The sequence below is a fragment of the Somniosus microcephalus genome, chromosome 27, assembly GCF_052327205.1.
Source record: "Somniosus microcephalus isolate GS21.2 chromosome 27, FLI_Smic_1.0, whole genome shotgun sequence".
NCBI lineage: Eukaryota > Metazoa > Chordata > Chondrichthyes > Squaliformes > Somniosidae > Somniosus > Somniosus microcephalus.
The window spans coordinates 30,488,029-30,503,667 of NC_141013.1; the positions used below are offsets into that span (position 1 = coordinate 30,488,029).

General features: G+C 47.6%; 1 protein-coding gene across 1 annotated transcript in view; it reads left to right on the forward strand.

Annotated features, from left to right (window-relative positions):
• The window catches only part of LOC147100108 (uncharacterized), a 124,986-nt gene that overhangs the window by 70,459 nt on the left and 38,888 nt on the right, over positions 1-15,639 (forward strand). The gene's annotated exons all lie outside the window — the stretch shown is intronic.

Genomic DNA, 15,639 nt, shown 5'->3' on the forward strand with positions numbered 1-15,639 from the left:
ATTTCTAGGCCTTAGTTGCGGCTGCCACGGGCGAGGCGGCCGCAACTGAATTTCGGCGCTGGGGCCCGTCGGCATGGCAACCGGGACGCTGCACACACCGATGACGTCATCGGTGCCGGCGCAGCGCTACCGGTGCAACGCCGCTTTAGGGCCCCAGGGAATTTTTCAACTGGCCATAACTCTGGCGCTAGTCCCTCTAGCGCCTCAAAAGCGGCGCTAAGGCTAGTGAATTTCTAGGCCTACATATTTTAAATTAATAAAAATTGCATTTAATTAAATATTTTAAACAATAGTAAAAATAAACTTACCTTTTAGAAGAATATTTTTCATTTATAAATGAGTGACAAAATTTTATTTTCCTATTTTTTTAAACTATGCTGGTAAAAGCAGGCCTTACGCCTGCTTTTACCAGGCGTATGAATCTGACATGCTTTCAGTGGGTGGAAGTTGTGCAAATATCGCAACTCTCCACCCGCAGAGGCCCATCTCCCGGGAATGCGGGGGATCTGTCAAGGAAATTCTTGACAGATCGCAAGTGCCGGGTTTCAGCGCCTGCGCTTCGCATGCCTAAGCTCGGAACTTGCGCGGCCGCTACGGGTGCCTGCGCACCTCGTACGCACCTCTGGGGGTCGCAAAATACGGCCCATTGTTTTCATATCTTCACACTCTTCCTTTGGAGAATACCATGAAGTGGTGTAAGGATTCACAATCCGATTAACAGTCTGACAAGCCGTGGCATGAACATTCTATCCATGGCCGTAATCATCTTTATATCAGCTGATAGGGTGGTTAGTCCTGTTCTGCAGGATGTTCCCACAATCCATATAATGAGTCATAGAGTCATAGAGTTTTACAGCACAGAAAGAGGCCCTTCGGCCCATCGTGTCCGCGCCGCCCATCCATCCCTGTCCAGTCTAATCCCATTTTCCAGCATTTGGTCCATAGCCTTGTATGCAATGGCATTTCAAGTGCTCATCCAAATGCTTCTTGAATGTTGTGAGGGTTCCTGCCTCTACCATCCTTTCAGGCATTGAGTTCCACATTCCAACCACCCTCTGGGTGAAAAAGTTCCTCCTCAAATCCCCTCTAAATCTCCTGCCCCTTACCCTGAATCTATGCCCCCTTGTTATTGACCCCCCTACTAAGGGGAAAAGTTCCTCTTTATCTACCCTATCTATGCCCCTCATCATTTTGTACACCTCAATCAGGTCCCCCCTCAGCCTTCTTTGCTCCAAGGAAAACAACCCCAACCTGTCCAGCCTCTCTTCATAGCTGAGGCGCTCCATCCCAGGTAACATCCTGGTGAATCTTCTCTGCACCCTCTCCAAAGCAATCACATCCTTCCTATAGTGAGGCGACCAGAACTGCACACAGTACTCCAGCTGTGGCCTCACCAGCGTTTTGTACAGCTCCATCATAACCTCCCTGCTCTTATATTCCATGCCTCGGCTAATGAAGGCAAGTATCCCATATGCCTTTTTAACCACCTTATCTACCTGTTCCGCTGCCTTCAGGGATCTATGTACATGTACACCAAGGTCCCTCTGACCCTCTGTACTTCCTAGGGTCCTACCACTCATTGTGTATTCCCTTACCTTATTTGTCCGTCCAAAATGCATCACCTCGCACTTTTCAGGGTTAAATTCCATTTGCCACTTTTCCGCCCATCTGACCAACCCGTTTATATCGTCCTGTAGCCTGAGGCTTTCCTCCTCGCAATTTACCACCCCACCAATTTTCGTGTCATCTGCGAACTTACTGATCATACCTTTTACATTCTCATCCAAGTCATTTATGTAGATCACAAACAACAAGGGACCCAGCACCGATCCCTGAGGTACCTCACTGGACACAGGCTTCCAGTCACAAAAGCAACCTTCGACCATCACCCTCTGCCTCCTGCCACTCAGCCAGTTTAGGATCCAACGCGCCAAGGTACCCTGGATCCCATGGGCTCTTACCTTCTTGACCAGTCTCCTATGTGGGACTTTGTCAAAAGCTTTACTGAAGTCCATGTAAACCACATCCACAGCATTTCCCTCATCCACCCCCCTAGTCACCCCCTCGAAAAATTCAATCAGATTTGTCAGACATGATTTACCCTTGACAAAGCCATGCTGACTATCCCCGATTAATCCTTGCCTCTCCAAGTGGAGACTAATTTTGTCCCTCAGAATTTTTTCCAATAATTTCCCTACCACAGATGTTAGGCTCACTGGCCTGTAATTCCCTGGTTTATCCCTGCTACCCTTCTTGAATAATGGTACTACGTTAGCTGTTCTCCAGTCCTCTGGTACATCCCCTGTGGCCAGAGAGGTTCTGAAAATTTGTGTCAGAGCCCCTGCAATCTCCTCCTTTGCCTCCCACAGCAGCCTGGGATACATCTCGTCCGGGCCTGGGGATTTATCCACTTTTTGGCCTGCTAAAACCGCTAGCACCTCCTCCCTCTCGATGCTAATATGTTCAAGTATGTCACAGTCCCCTTGCCCGATTTCTATGTCTGCATCGTCTTTCTCCATAGTGAACACAGATGCAAAAAATTCATTTAAAACCCCGCCTACATCATCTGGCTCTACACACAGATTGCCACTTTGGTCCCTAATGGGCCCTACCCTTTCCCTGGTTATCCTCTTGCCCTTAATATACTTATAAAACATCTTAGGATTTTCCTTTATTTTGCTCGCCAGTGTTATTTCATGGCCCCTCCTCGCCCTCCTAATTTCTTTTTTAAGTATGCCCCTGCACTTTTTATACTCCTCTAGGGCTTCTTCCGTCTTTAGTCTTTTGTAACTGCCAAAAGCCCCCCTTTTATTTCTAATGCATTTTTGTATATCCCTTGTCATCCAAGGTTCCCTTTGCTTGTTGGTCCCACCCTTGACCTTTACAGGAACATGTTGGCGTTGTACTCTCTCTATTTCCCTTCTGAAAGTCTCCCACTGTTTTGATGTGGATTTTCCTATAAGTAGCTGCTCCCAGTCCACTTTGGCCAGATCCTGCCTTATCATATTAAAATCGGCCCTCCCCCAATTTAGAACCCTTATTTCCGGGCCGTCTTTGTCTTTTTCCATGACCACCTTAAATCTCACCAAATTATGGTCACTGTCGCCAAAATGCTCTCCTACTGACGCTTCCACCACTTGCCCGGCTACATTCCCCAGAATTAGGTCCAGTACCGCCCCCTCTCTTGTAGGACTTTCTACATGTTGGCTCAAAAAGCTCTCCTGGATGCACTTTAAGAATTCTGCACCCTCTAAGCCTTTCACACTCTGACTATCCCAATTTATATTGGGGAAGTTGAAATCCCCCACTATTATTACCCTATTATTTTCACACTTTTCTGAGATTTGCCTACATATCTGTTCCTCTATCTCCCCCTGACTGTTTGGGGGCCTATAGTACACTCCCAGCAAAGTGCTTGCCCCCTTTTTGTTTTTAAGTTCTACCCATATGGCCTCATTAGAGGAACCCGCTAATATATCATCCCTCCTTACAGCAGTAATTGACTCCTTAATTAATATTGCAACACCCCCTCCCCTTTTACACCCCCCTCTGTCTCGCCTGAAGATTCTATACCCCGGAATATTGAGCTGCCAGTCCTGACCCTCCCTCAACCATGTCTCCGTGATAGCAACAATATCGTACTCCCATGTGTTCAACAACAACTTCAGTTCATCCACCTTATTTGCAAGACTCCTTGCATTAAAATAAATGCCTTCCAGCCCTGCCATATTCTCTTTTGCCTTCACATATTTGCTCTGCCTTCCCAGCTGACTTGTTTTTCCCTCTGTATTTGGCTGTAAATCACCCCCTACTATAGCTCCACTCTGTACCCCATCCCCCTGCCAAGTTAGTTTAAACCCCCCCCCAGCAGTGCTAGCAAACCTCCCCGCAAGGATATTGGGGGTGGGTGGTGGGAGACACCGGACGTGAGTATCCCATCAGAGCTCTGGTTTCCACTTGCCCAAGACTCTCTGGCGTGGAATACGAACCCACACTCTCTGACTTCGAGGCAGGAATTCTACCACTAAGACAAAAGCTGGCTCCATTAAACTTGGATGGAAAAAGCACAACCTGCGACTAAACAATACAGGAACCACGAACAGTTACAACCCAAGCAGATACAGGCCAGATGCTGAAAATGTCCGTTTGATTCTACACATGAGCAGGGATTGTAAAACAAGCATGGAGGAGAAAAGGTGACACCTGAGACATAATTTAAGGTCTTTTACTTGCAGAAGGGAAAAGATTTTACTGGTAAAGTAACATTTGATTTGCACCGTAAAAAGCAACTCTTTTCCACTCCAGTTGCCATGGTTGTTGTTGCGTTCCTATTTTCACACTCTTCTCTTACTTTGTTGAGCCCACATACACAAGCATTAACCATAGCGTTGGGACTGCTTAAAACAAATAACCCTAAATGAAAAACTAAATTTTTAAATATGCAGCAAAATGTGAGATATAATGATTAGATACCCAGGAACTGCAGTTATGTGGAGAGACTGGAGAAGCTGGGATTCTTCTCCTTAGGGCAGAGAAGGTTAAAAGGAGATTTAATAGAGGCATTCAAAATTATGAAGAGTTTTGATAGAGTAAATAGGGAGAAACTGTTTCCACTGGCAGAAGGGGCACAGATTTAAGGTAATTGGCAAAAGTTCCAGAGGCGACATGAGGAAAAATAAAAAAGATGCAGCGAGTTGTTATGATCTGGAACGCGCTGCCTGAAAGGGCGGTGGAAGCAGATTCAATAGTAGCTTTCTAAAGGGAATTGGATAAATACTTGAAGGGGAAAGATTTGCAGAGCTATGGGGAAAGGGCAGGGGTGAGGCTACTTGGATCGCTCTTTCAAAGAGCCAGCACAGGATGGGCCGAATGGCCTCCTTCTGTGCTGTATCATTCTATGATTCTACATGGTAAATAAATCACATTTCCCAAAATCCAACTCAATGGTCCTCGTCTTGATGTACTACAGTGAGGGGCAGGGTCTGTACCAGACATATGGGGGTCGATTTTAACTCAGCCGTGAGGCGGACTTTGAGGTGTGTGGGGGGTTAAAAATCACAAAAACTGGGGGTCGGGCCCACCCCCGCCTGGTTCCTGACCCCAAGCCATTTTAACCCAGGCGTGTCTGATGGTCCCGAATCAATCCCGCCTCCAACAGGTGGGACTGGTCTTAAGGCCCTTAATCAGCAATAATTGGCCTTCATAATCCCATTTTAACAGGCCCTTGCATTTTTAATCCTTTTCCCACGTAAAATACGCCTAGTGAGGATTACGCCTGTGAAACCTGGCGCGAGCACTATTGGCTTGCTGACTATCAGCTGCAGGTCAACCATTAAGGGGAGATTTGATCAGTCATCATTTGCAGGTGGCAGGACTTTGTTGTTTTAGGCCTGGGGCAACTTTTACCAGGCTTAACCACACCTGTGGAAGGTTGGAGCCTCACACACATCTCCAGTGTGAACCCCTGGGAAACCCCGCTTGCCACCTTCACTCAGCGCTTCCTCAGCGTAGGCATATACCAGAAGCATGGGAGCCATTTATTTCCTTCCCTTCTGGGCATTAGATGAGCTTGAACACCAGCCGCGGCACCAGCAGAACCAAGAACAACAGCAGCAGCAACAGGAGTGCCAGGCTGCTGCTCACCCACCTGAAGCTGCACAGGCCAGAAGGGGCCAGCGCTTGGAAGTGGCTTGAGAGCACATTGCTGCACATCATGGGGACCCGTATCTGCACTGGCAGTCCTACTCAGAAGGACTTTCATGAAGGTCTGGTTTCTCTGTTCAATAGATGCCCTTCGCTCCTCAAGAGATGTCATTCTATTATGAACACTCACCATGTTTTCCATACCCTGGCGACTTATCTCCTCCATGGAGGTTGCCATCCTTTCCATGGTGATGCGTTCATGCGCCAATGACTCCACAAAGGCTCTGCTCATGTTCACTATGGACTCCTCCATTCGCTCCACACTCACATCGACCCTGGAGACAAAACCTGCCAGAGACTCTTGCATCTGTTCCTGGAGTTCCAGCCCTGCTGATCTTATGGATGGACCCAGAGGCAGAGAGTCGACATGCAGCTGAGCCGAGCTGGCAGAGTCCTGCGCCCTCCAACTAGCACTCTCCACTGCTGTCCCTGTCTCCACAATCTGCTGATGCTCACTTGTGAGCTGTGATACACCAGGTGACAACACTACTCTATGTCCCGAAGGTCCCACCGAGGTGTGAGTGTCTGTGCTGGTGCTGGGTGCGCTGAATTCTGCTGATGCTGTGCCCTCAGAGGTTGCAGATTCCTCTGAGGAGTCTGGAAGCTCAGGCTCTTCCTCCTGGACAGTGGGGACGGGGGCTCTCGATGGTCCTGTGGGGGAGTAAAGGAAAAAGTTAGAGATGTGAGGTCAAGGTTACATGCACATTGCATATTGCAGGTGATCATAGGTCCATCTGTTATAGCTTCAGAATCATTATCAGCGACTCATGCAATGTCAATGAGAGAGATGGAAAACTATTCTGTCACCAGCTTGCTGTGATGCACCCGTTTGTCCGTCCCCCACTTGCGCCTCATCCTCCAGTCCTACGATCTCCAGGGCCGCCTCCTCCCAGGGGGTGAGGTGGGCTACTGATGGTGGCCCTCCTCCTGTCCTCGCTCATTCTCTTTCATTGTGAGCTCTCTTTTCCTGTAATGAGGGATGTAGTGTATGTACCTTTAAGGGGAGCACTACTTTTTACAGCTCCTGTATACTGTAGTACCGGCAGTGACCACACCTGTATATAAACCCTGAGTAGGGATCTGTACTTTAGTTTTAGAGTAACCTTCATCCAGCAAACACCTGTTGATTGTTCCTCTGCAGTCTCTGTCAATTTATTGAAGGACACCATACATCAAAATTCACGGATTTAACAGTGGCGACGAGTCGATTCGAACCTACCTGCAACTCTGTAGAATAAGGCTGATTCCACCAGTGCGGGCGTCGACCATCTGCAGAGGACTTGAACATCGCAGAGGAGGCTGTGGAGAGCTGGGCTTGGTTCCCCAGTCACGACGATCCAGCGCAGCGGTCTGGCAGCAGGTACAGCGCAGACCCTTCCCGGACGGCGGCGGCTGGAGCCGACCGATGGCACAGAAAAAGGCCGAGCAGCATCGACGGGGTAAGAGAGAGGGTAAAGCGCACAGGGCGCAGCCAGGGTTGAAGATCAAGTGGCGTCAACGAGAGAGGGGAAAACGCGCAGAGCGCGGCCGGGGTTTCAAGGGCTGAGCAGCGTCCACGGGGGAAGAAAGGAAGCATGGGAGACGCCATTTTGAGCCAGCGGAGAAGAAGGGAGAGCGCAGGAGATGCCATTTTTAGCCAGTCTAACCACACCCAGGGATGCCGAAGAGTGGCAGTGTCACAGCGTTCGACAATGAAGTCGAAGATTGGGCAACATATATAGAACGCGTAGAAGTGTACTGCAAGGTGAACGAAGTGCCAGATGCTAGGAAAGCACTGGTATTGTTGAATTCCATGGGTGCAAAACCATACGGCTTACTGCGAAACCTAGTAACCCCAGAGAAGCCAGTGGAAAAGGAGTTTGAAAGCATAGTGGCAGTCCTACAGGACCACTTAAACCCCACACCGCTGCTGATAGCAGAAAGATTTAAGTTCCACAAAAGGAACCAGCATAAAGACGAAAGTAATGCTGAGTATTTAACGGAACTGTGCAAACTATCGAAACACTGCCAGCTTGGAACGGGACTAGCAGATACTTTAAGGGACAAGTTTGTGTGTGGGCTTCAAAGTGAAGGAACCCAGAAATGGCTTCTATCAGAAAAGGATCTTACGCTGGACAAGGCTTTTTGCATAGCAGTATCACATGAAGCAGCCGCACGGGGCGCTGCAGAGATACAACGGAGACCGCAAGAATATGGCACAAATGAAATGTCATATGGAGCAGTGAAGTGTTATCGCTGCGGCAGAACAACACACAACCATAAGGATTGTTGGTTCGAGGACCAAGTGTGCAGACAGTGTGGAAAAGTAGGACACATAGCAAGTGTCTGCAGGTCGGGAAAGAAAACCAGCAGCAAGAAATCGCCACAGGAGAGGTACAAAAAGGTACATAAGGTGACGGAGAGTAGTTCAGACGAACAGAAAAGTGATACAGACTCTGGAAGCAAGGACCTGGGTTGTCTGAAACTACATCATGTAATCAAAATGGAGGATCACCAAACTATCTGGGTCACGCTCAAGATAGACGGAGTCCAAGTGAAAATGGAATTGGACACAGGATCAGCCCTTCAGCCCTAACAGTCATAAACCGGAGGGACTACAAACGGCTATTCTCACATATACCCTTGAGAGATACAGAGACGTACACGGGGCAAAAAGTCTACCCCAAAGGAAAAATAAGGGTGAACGTGAAATACAACGGCAAGGAAACACCAAAAATGGACCTATATGTATTGCCAGATGGAGGACCACCACTACTAGGGTGTGAATGGATCCGGAAGATACAGCTAGATTGGCATTCCATACAAGCACTGACTGTAGATGCCAAAGAGGATGACGACGTCACACCTGGACGACTGTCAAAAATGCTAACTGACGCACAAGAAGTGTTCCAGGAGGGACTCGGAACACTAAAAGGCATAACAGCAACGATCAAAATAGAGGAAAATGGAAGCCCAAAGTTTTTAAGGCCAGACCGGTACCTTATGCGATCCGCCCAGCCGTCAAAGCAGAGCTGGAAGGTTTGGAACGTTCAGGAATACTATCCAAAGTGGACTGGAGCGAGTGGGCTACACCCATCGTTCCTGTAATGAAGAGGTCATTGAGTAATACGCCTGGGGAACCAAAGAAGGTTCGCATCTGTGGGGACTTTAAGGTGACAGTGAACCCAGTCCTTCACACTGTACAATATCCGTTTCCGCGGATTGAAGATATTTTCGCCTCGCTATCTGGAGGGAAACGCTTCACTAAGATTGATCTGGCCCAGGCGTACCTGCAAATGGAGGTAGAAGAAGCCTCGAAACAGTACTTCACGATCAACACTCATAAAGGTCTCTACCAATACAACCGGCTGGTGTTCGGGGTAGCATCAGCTCCGGCTATTTGGCAAAGGGCAATGGATCAAGTCCTGCAAGGGATTCCAGGGACCCAGTGTTATTTGGACGACATCCTGGTCACGGACGAAAATGACAGTGATCACCTCGCCAACCTGGAGCAGGTGCTCACTAGATTGAAGGATTATGGGCTCCGAGCTAATCACCACAAATGCGAGTTTTTCCAGAAGCAGATCTCGTATTGTGGCCACATTATTGATGAAGAGGGGTTACATAAGTCCCCTGAAAAGATTGAGGCAGTAGTCAAGGCTCCAGCAGCGGAAAATGTGTCACAACTGAGGTCGTTCCTCGGGTTGGTGAACTACTACCATAAGTTCTTGCCGAATTTGTCTACAGTACGACACCCACTGAACACCCTACTGCAAACGGGGGTACCATGGAAGTGGAATGACGAATGTAAACGAGCTTTCCAGAAGTGCAAAGAATTGATCACATCAAAAGAGGTGTTGGCTCATTTCAACCCAGCACTACCAATTCGGCTGGTGTGTGATGCATCACCCTATGGTATTGGAGCGGTGCCGTCGCACAAATTCCCGGATGGCTTGGAGAGGCCAGTAGCCTTTGCGTCTCGGTCACTAACCTCAGCCGAGCGTAACTACGCCCAGATTGACAGGGAGGCCCTCAGCCTAGTGCGGGGAGTAAAAAAGTTCAACCACTATCTGCACGGGCAGATGTTCACCTTGCTGACTGACCACCAACCACTTGTCTCCATCTTTAATCCAAAGAAGGGCGTTCCGGTGATGACTGCGCAACGGCTACAAAGATGGTCCCTTTTTCTAGGGGTGCACCAATATGAAATCGAGTATAAGGGCACGAAACAGCATGGAAACGCTGATGGGCTATCACACCTGCCACTGCCTGCTGCGGAGGATGCACCAGCAGTGGATCCTGTCGAAATATTTCATTCGAGTATAATTGAATGCTTGCCAGTAACTAACGCTGGTATAGAGGAGACCCGAAATGACCCGACACTGTCTCGGGTATATGATTTGACGGTGAAGGGATGGCCAGCACATGGCGACTCACTGTTGCCAGCATTCTCATCCAGAAGAGAACAGCTGTCAGTATGTCAGGGGACCTTGATGTGTGGATCCCGAGTGGTAATTCCACCCAAGTTAAGGGAGAGAGTGCGCAATGAGCTTCACGAAGGCCATCTGGGAGGGGTGAAAATGAAAAGCCTTGCAAGGGCTTATGTGTGGTGGCCGGGGATCGATCAGCAAATCGAGGACCTGACAAAGAGCTGCTCAGGATGCCAGAAGGTCCAAAATGCACCACCACATGCCCCTCTACACCCATGGGAGTGGCCCTCATCTCCATGGCAACGGGTGCATATTGATTTTGCTGGTCCATTCATGGACTCAATGTTTTTAATAGCCGTGGATGCGCACTCGAAATGGCCTGAGGTGATCAAAATGTCCTCCACCACCACGGAGAAAACTATTGCAGTCCTACGGACCATATTTGCCAGGAACGGCTTGCCAGAGCAGATTTGCTCTGATAACGGACCACAGTTTGTGTCCGAAGAGTTTCGAAGATTTATGAGAAGGAATGGGGTAAGGCATTACACATCCGCCCCGTATCATCCAGCCACAAATGGATTGGCTGAGAGGTTCGTACAAACCTTTAAAAAAGCAGTAAGGGCCATGTGCGATGACGACATTCCACTGCAGCATAAGGTGGACAATTTCCTGTTAGCCTACAGAAATGCGACACATGCAGTCACCAACCAGACCCCGGCCATGATGTTCTTTAACCGAAGGTTGAGATCTTGTCTGGATTTGCTCAGACCAAATGTACGAAGAGATGTTGAGAATAAGCAATTCCAGCACATCAATGAGAAGCCGACAAGGAGCTTCAATGTAGGGCAACCAGTCTTGGCCCGCGACTACCGAACAGAGAAATGGCAACCAGGAACGATATGCACACGGCAGGGGCCACTAATGTACACAGTGGATGTTGGGGAGAACATTGTGAGACGCCATGTCGACCAGATCCTAGAGTCACAGGAACGAGTCAACCCCAGATCTCGCGTACCTGGTGATGAACCCGACATACAGGTAACATCTACCCCAGAAGCAGTAGCATCGGAAGCTGATGAACCAACCGACGACAGGGGGGCAGAATCGCCTCCGCACCAAGAGCAAGACACTCAGGAAAGGCGCTATCCAGAAATGATCAGGAAGCCGCCCAAAGACTGAATTTATAAATGGACTATTTGCAGTTAATGTTGCATGTTAAAAGTGTTAATTGCTAAATGAATGTTATGGTACTGTTAATCTAAAAGGGGAGGAATTGTAGTGTATGTACCTTTAAGGGGAGAACTACTTTTTACAGCTCCTGTATACTGTAGTACCGGCAGTGACCACACCTGTATATAAACCCTGAGTAGGGATCTGTACTTTAGTTTTAGAGTAGCCTTCATCCAGTAAACACCTGTTGGTTGTTCCTCTGCAGTCTCTGTCGATTTATTGAAGGACACCATACATCAAAATTCACGGATTTAACAAGGGAGACAAGTGGAGTTTGAGTGAGAATGAAGGAGTGTAGAGAATCCATATCATAGATGCTTAGAAGGAGACAAAGATGGAGTGAGGTGGCAAGACCAAGGGCCCTCCCTGTGTGTTGTCAGTTGTTTTCATAGCATCAGAGTGATAGGGAGTGTGAGGGCTGCATAGTCGAATAGTCAGGTGAATGTGAGCATAGAGAGAGAGGGAATGGGTAAGGGTGCATGAATGTCAGTGTCAAGTGGGATGTGGAGGAAGAGATTGCTAAAGCTGAGTGCTGGTGAGGAGAGGCAATGGAGATCAGATTGAGAGTGATGGGAACTTCATACTCACTTTTCCAGTGTGCTGAAGGTCATGAAATCTCTTCCTGCACTGAATCCAGGTTCTGCGGGTAGCCGATAAGGAGTTGACCTCCTCTGCCACTTGCAGCCACGCAGCCTTTGTCTGCTGGGGAGGCATCTTCCTCCCTGATGAAGGGAAGAGCACCTCCTTGTGAGCTCTTGCTCCCTCCACTAAAGCCTGCAGGGCAACGTTGTCAAAACGGGGTGCAGACCTCGGTCTTTCTCTTGCCATTCTGCTTCCAGCTCAGTGTATCAGCAAATGCCAAAAGGTTGGCAGCCTGCAGAAGAAGCTAGGCTTGTTGCAAACCCTAAATGCAGCAGCAATAATGACGTCATATTATGCGACTTTCTGACTGGAAATACTCATTTGCCAAGGGTTCCCACACGTTGGAAATCAATTGGCCAATTGAGTTAAAGTTGCATCAATCTCACACACCCATTTAGATTCGTGTGGGAAACACCAAATTGGGGGAACCCGACAATTCCCTGCACCTGAGTTAAAATCGGCCCCTTGGTACCCAGGTCAACATGCATTTTTAGGAAATAGTACAATTCAGATTCACTTGAAAAGTATCAGGAATGAGAGAACACCAAATGCTTTATACTATAAGTGGTTAGTAAGGCAGAGACTATAAATAATTTAAAAGGGACTTGGATAAGCATTTGAAAAGGGAGAATATTATAGGATACAGGGAACTGAAATTACAGTAGATAGCAGTTGAAGAGTTAGCAACGGTACAAGCACAATGGGCTGAATGGCCTCCTCTGTGCAGTAATTTATATGATTCTATATCTACTCATTTACCTAAAGTTGTTCTCCAGGCATGCGATTTTACTAAAAGCTGTTTTTGTTGCCCAAAAACATAACTGCCTAAAGATTACCAACTGTTCACTTATTAATTAATATTGGTATCATTTTTGTTTTCTTTTCATATATTTTCGCTTTTGTATTATATTCTGCACTCCTAACCTTCTCTGAGCACCTTTTAGACTTGTACGGCACCAACCTCTCTGTACCCGGCACCAACCTCTCTGTGATGGGGAGGCCATGTGCCCAGCAAGACAAAGCGATTGTTGGTGGTGGTGGTGGTGGTGATGGTGGTGGTGGCTAATAAAGAAAGGTCATATTTCGCTAGCTTTACCCCGAGCGTGTTCTCGCGACTTGGTTGGTCTTCCGTCCTGACGGTGGTTCCGCGCGCGTGCGCGAGCTCAGCCTGATGCAAAAACACCAAAAAACCCTTCTGTGCCTCACACAAAGTGGTGTGCCAATGGTCCGAGTTGTGTCGTTTGCATCGTATTGGACGGTCGGCCTGGTCGCGTGCCCGGCAAGGTGGGCTTTCGTTGTGTCGGCTTTTTTTGTACTGTTACACACGCGCACACACACCCGCGTCTGTTCCGAAGAGTCGTTCCCTGTCTTCGCTGACTTTGTTGGCTTGAGTTTCAGTCAGCCCTGTTCCTGGGACTAGGGACAGGGTCACTGGCAAGAGCTTGGAAGCTAAGCAGAGCCAGGCCTGGTTAGTACCTGGAGGGGTGACCACCAGGGAAAACCAGGTGCAGAAGGTCACGGAAGGAGCCCCGAGAAGGGGCGGTTAGTGAGAAGGTCACAGAAGGAGGAGCGGCTGGTGAGTAGGCCCGGGTGTTGGGCTGAAGATTGTCAGACAGGAGGAATGGTGGAAATGGAATGGCGGCGCGCACCGACGCAGCGGCTTTGCTTCTCCCAGTCATGGGAGCTTGCAAGATCACATTTTGTTGTTCATGTACTTGTGCAATGACAATAAAGTTGAATTATATTATTATTATTGTGTATACTTTCATCTTTGTGTTGTTTGAAAATACACCCCTGTAGTTTAACTGCATCTTAATATCACAATATTATAAGGTGTGCACTATACTTCTTATAGTACTTGTCTAAGACAATTGTATTGGATATTATGTAGTTGTCATTTCTGCTGTATCTCTCCAGATGTTAACACAGTCAGGACAAGTTTTATTTCAAAATACGATTAATTGACAGAGATCGACACCTACAACAACAAATGTGTCTCAAAACTTTATCGTATATTGAAGCATTAAAACCCTAGAGTCTTCTGTCCTGAAGGCTTTTTACCTTGATGGATAGCTGAAGACACGCAGGATTAAGTATTAGAGAACCATGTCGGGTCCTGTGAGAGGACTACATTTACCTGTAAATTCTGATCAAGCTCTGGCCTTGGTAGCGGATTTTTAAAAAAACATTTCATTCCTGGTGCAGAATTTAAACAGTCTGGACAGTTTGACAAACTGCTTCCTTCTTCTTGCCTTAACACCATTCTAGATCTCCTCCGAGTCCGTAACTTGTTGTAGGTTTTGATTAAAGCTGCTACTTACTGTAAAGTGTTAATTTTTTTTTAATGAATTCCGCATTGCAAACTGTTTCAGTTTGATCTTGTGGGTGCAGCTTCCACAAGATGTTGCTACAAGCACTCAAAAAAAAAACAGCCAATGCTCATTCTGCAAAAAATAACATTTCAAATAAGGTGAGCAGCGAGTCATCTGTCATCATAAATGCCAGTCTTATTAAATATTAGCTGAGAGATTGAGAATCATCAGTTTGGGAGCACCATATCCTTCGCATTCCACTGCCAGTTCATGAGTAAAACAAAACAAAGTGCGCAACATTTCATAAAATCTAACATGAGACTAGTGAAAGAAAAAAAAAGACTTGCATTTATATAGCGCCTTTCATGATCTCAGGACGCCCCAAAGCTCTTTCCAGAAATTGAAGTACTGTTGAAGCGGAGTCACTGTTGTAATGTAGGAAACACGGCAGCCAATTTGCGCACAGCAAGGTCCCACAAACAGCAATGAGATAATGACCAGTGAATCTGTTTTAGCTATGTTGGTTGAGGGATAAATATTGGCCAGGACACCGGGGATAACTCCCCTGCTCATCTTCGAAATAGTGCCATGGGATCTTTTACATCCACCTGAGAGAGCAGACGGGGCCTCGGTTTAACGTCTCATCCGAAAGGCGGCACCTCTGACAGTGCAGCATTCCCTCAGTATTGCACTGGAGTGTCAGCCTACATGCCAGAAAGGTGCCAGATCATCAGGGACTGAATTCTTTTCATCATTAAGGGTGGAGACGTCCCTTTCCATAAATTGATGTGTCAAGTTCGGGTTAGTTGCATCATATGCACGGCTGTCTTCAGTGAATTTTACTGTAAGTTTCAGATTGACTTAAAAGCTGAAGGCATTAGGAAATGGCCCATTACATTTAATGTAAAAGAGGATGGATGCAGCAGCTTTACTGGTCTATAGAGGCTGAACTGACAGGCAGTCATGTTAAGCCAACGGTTTGTTTTTTCTTACTGATCACAAATAGTGGCAACATGGTGGCATAGTGGTTAGCACTGTTGCCTCACAGCGCCAGGGACCCGGGTTCGAATCCGGCCTCAGGTGACTGTCTGTGTGGAGTTTGCACATTCTCCCCGTGTTTGCGTGGATTTCCTCCGGGTGCTCCGGTTTCCTCCCACAGTCCAAAGATGTGCGGGTTAGGATGATTGGCTATGATAAATTGACCCTTAGTGTTAGGGGGATTAAATACGTGGGGTTACGGGGATAGGGTGGGATATGTGTTGGTGTAGGGGTTACGGGGATCGGATGGGATATGTGTCGGTGCAGGCTCGATGGGCCGAAATGGCCTCTATCTGCACTGTGGG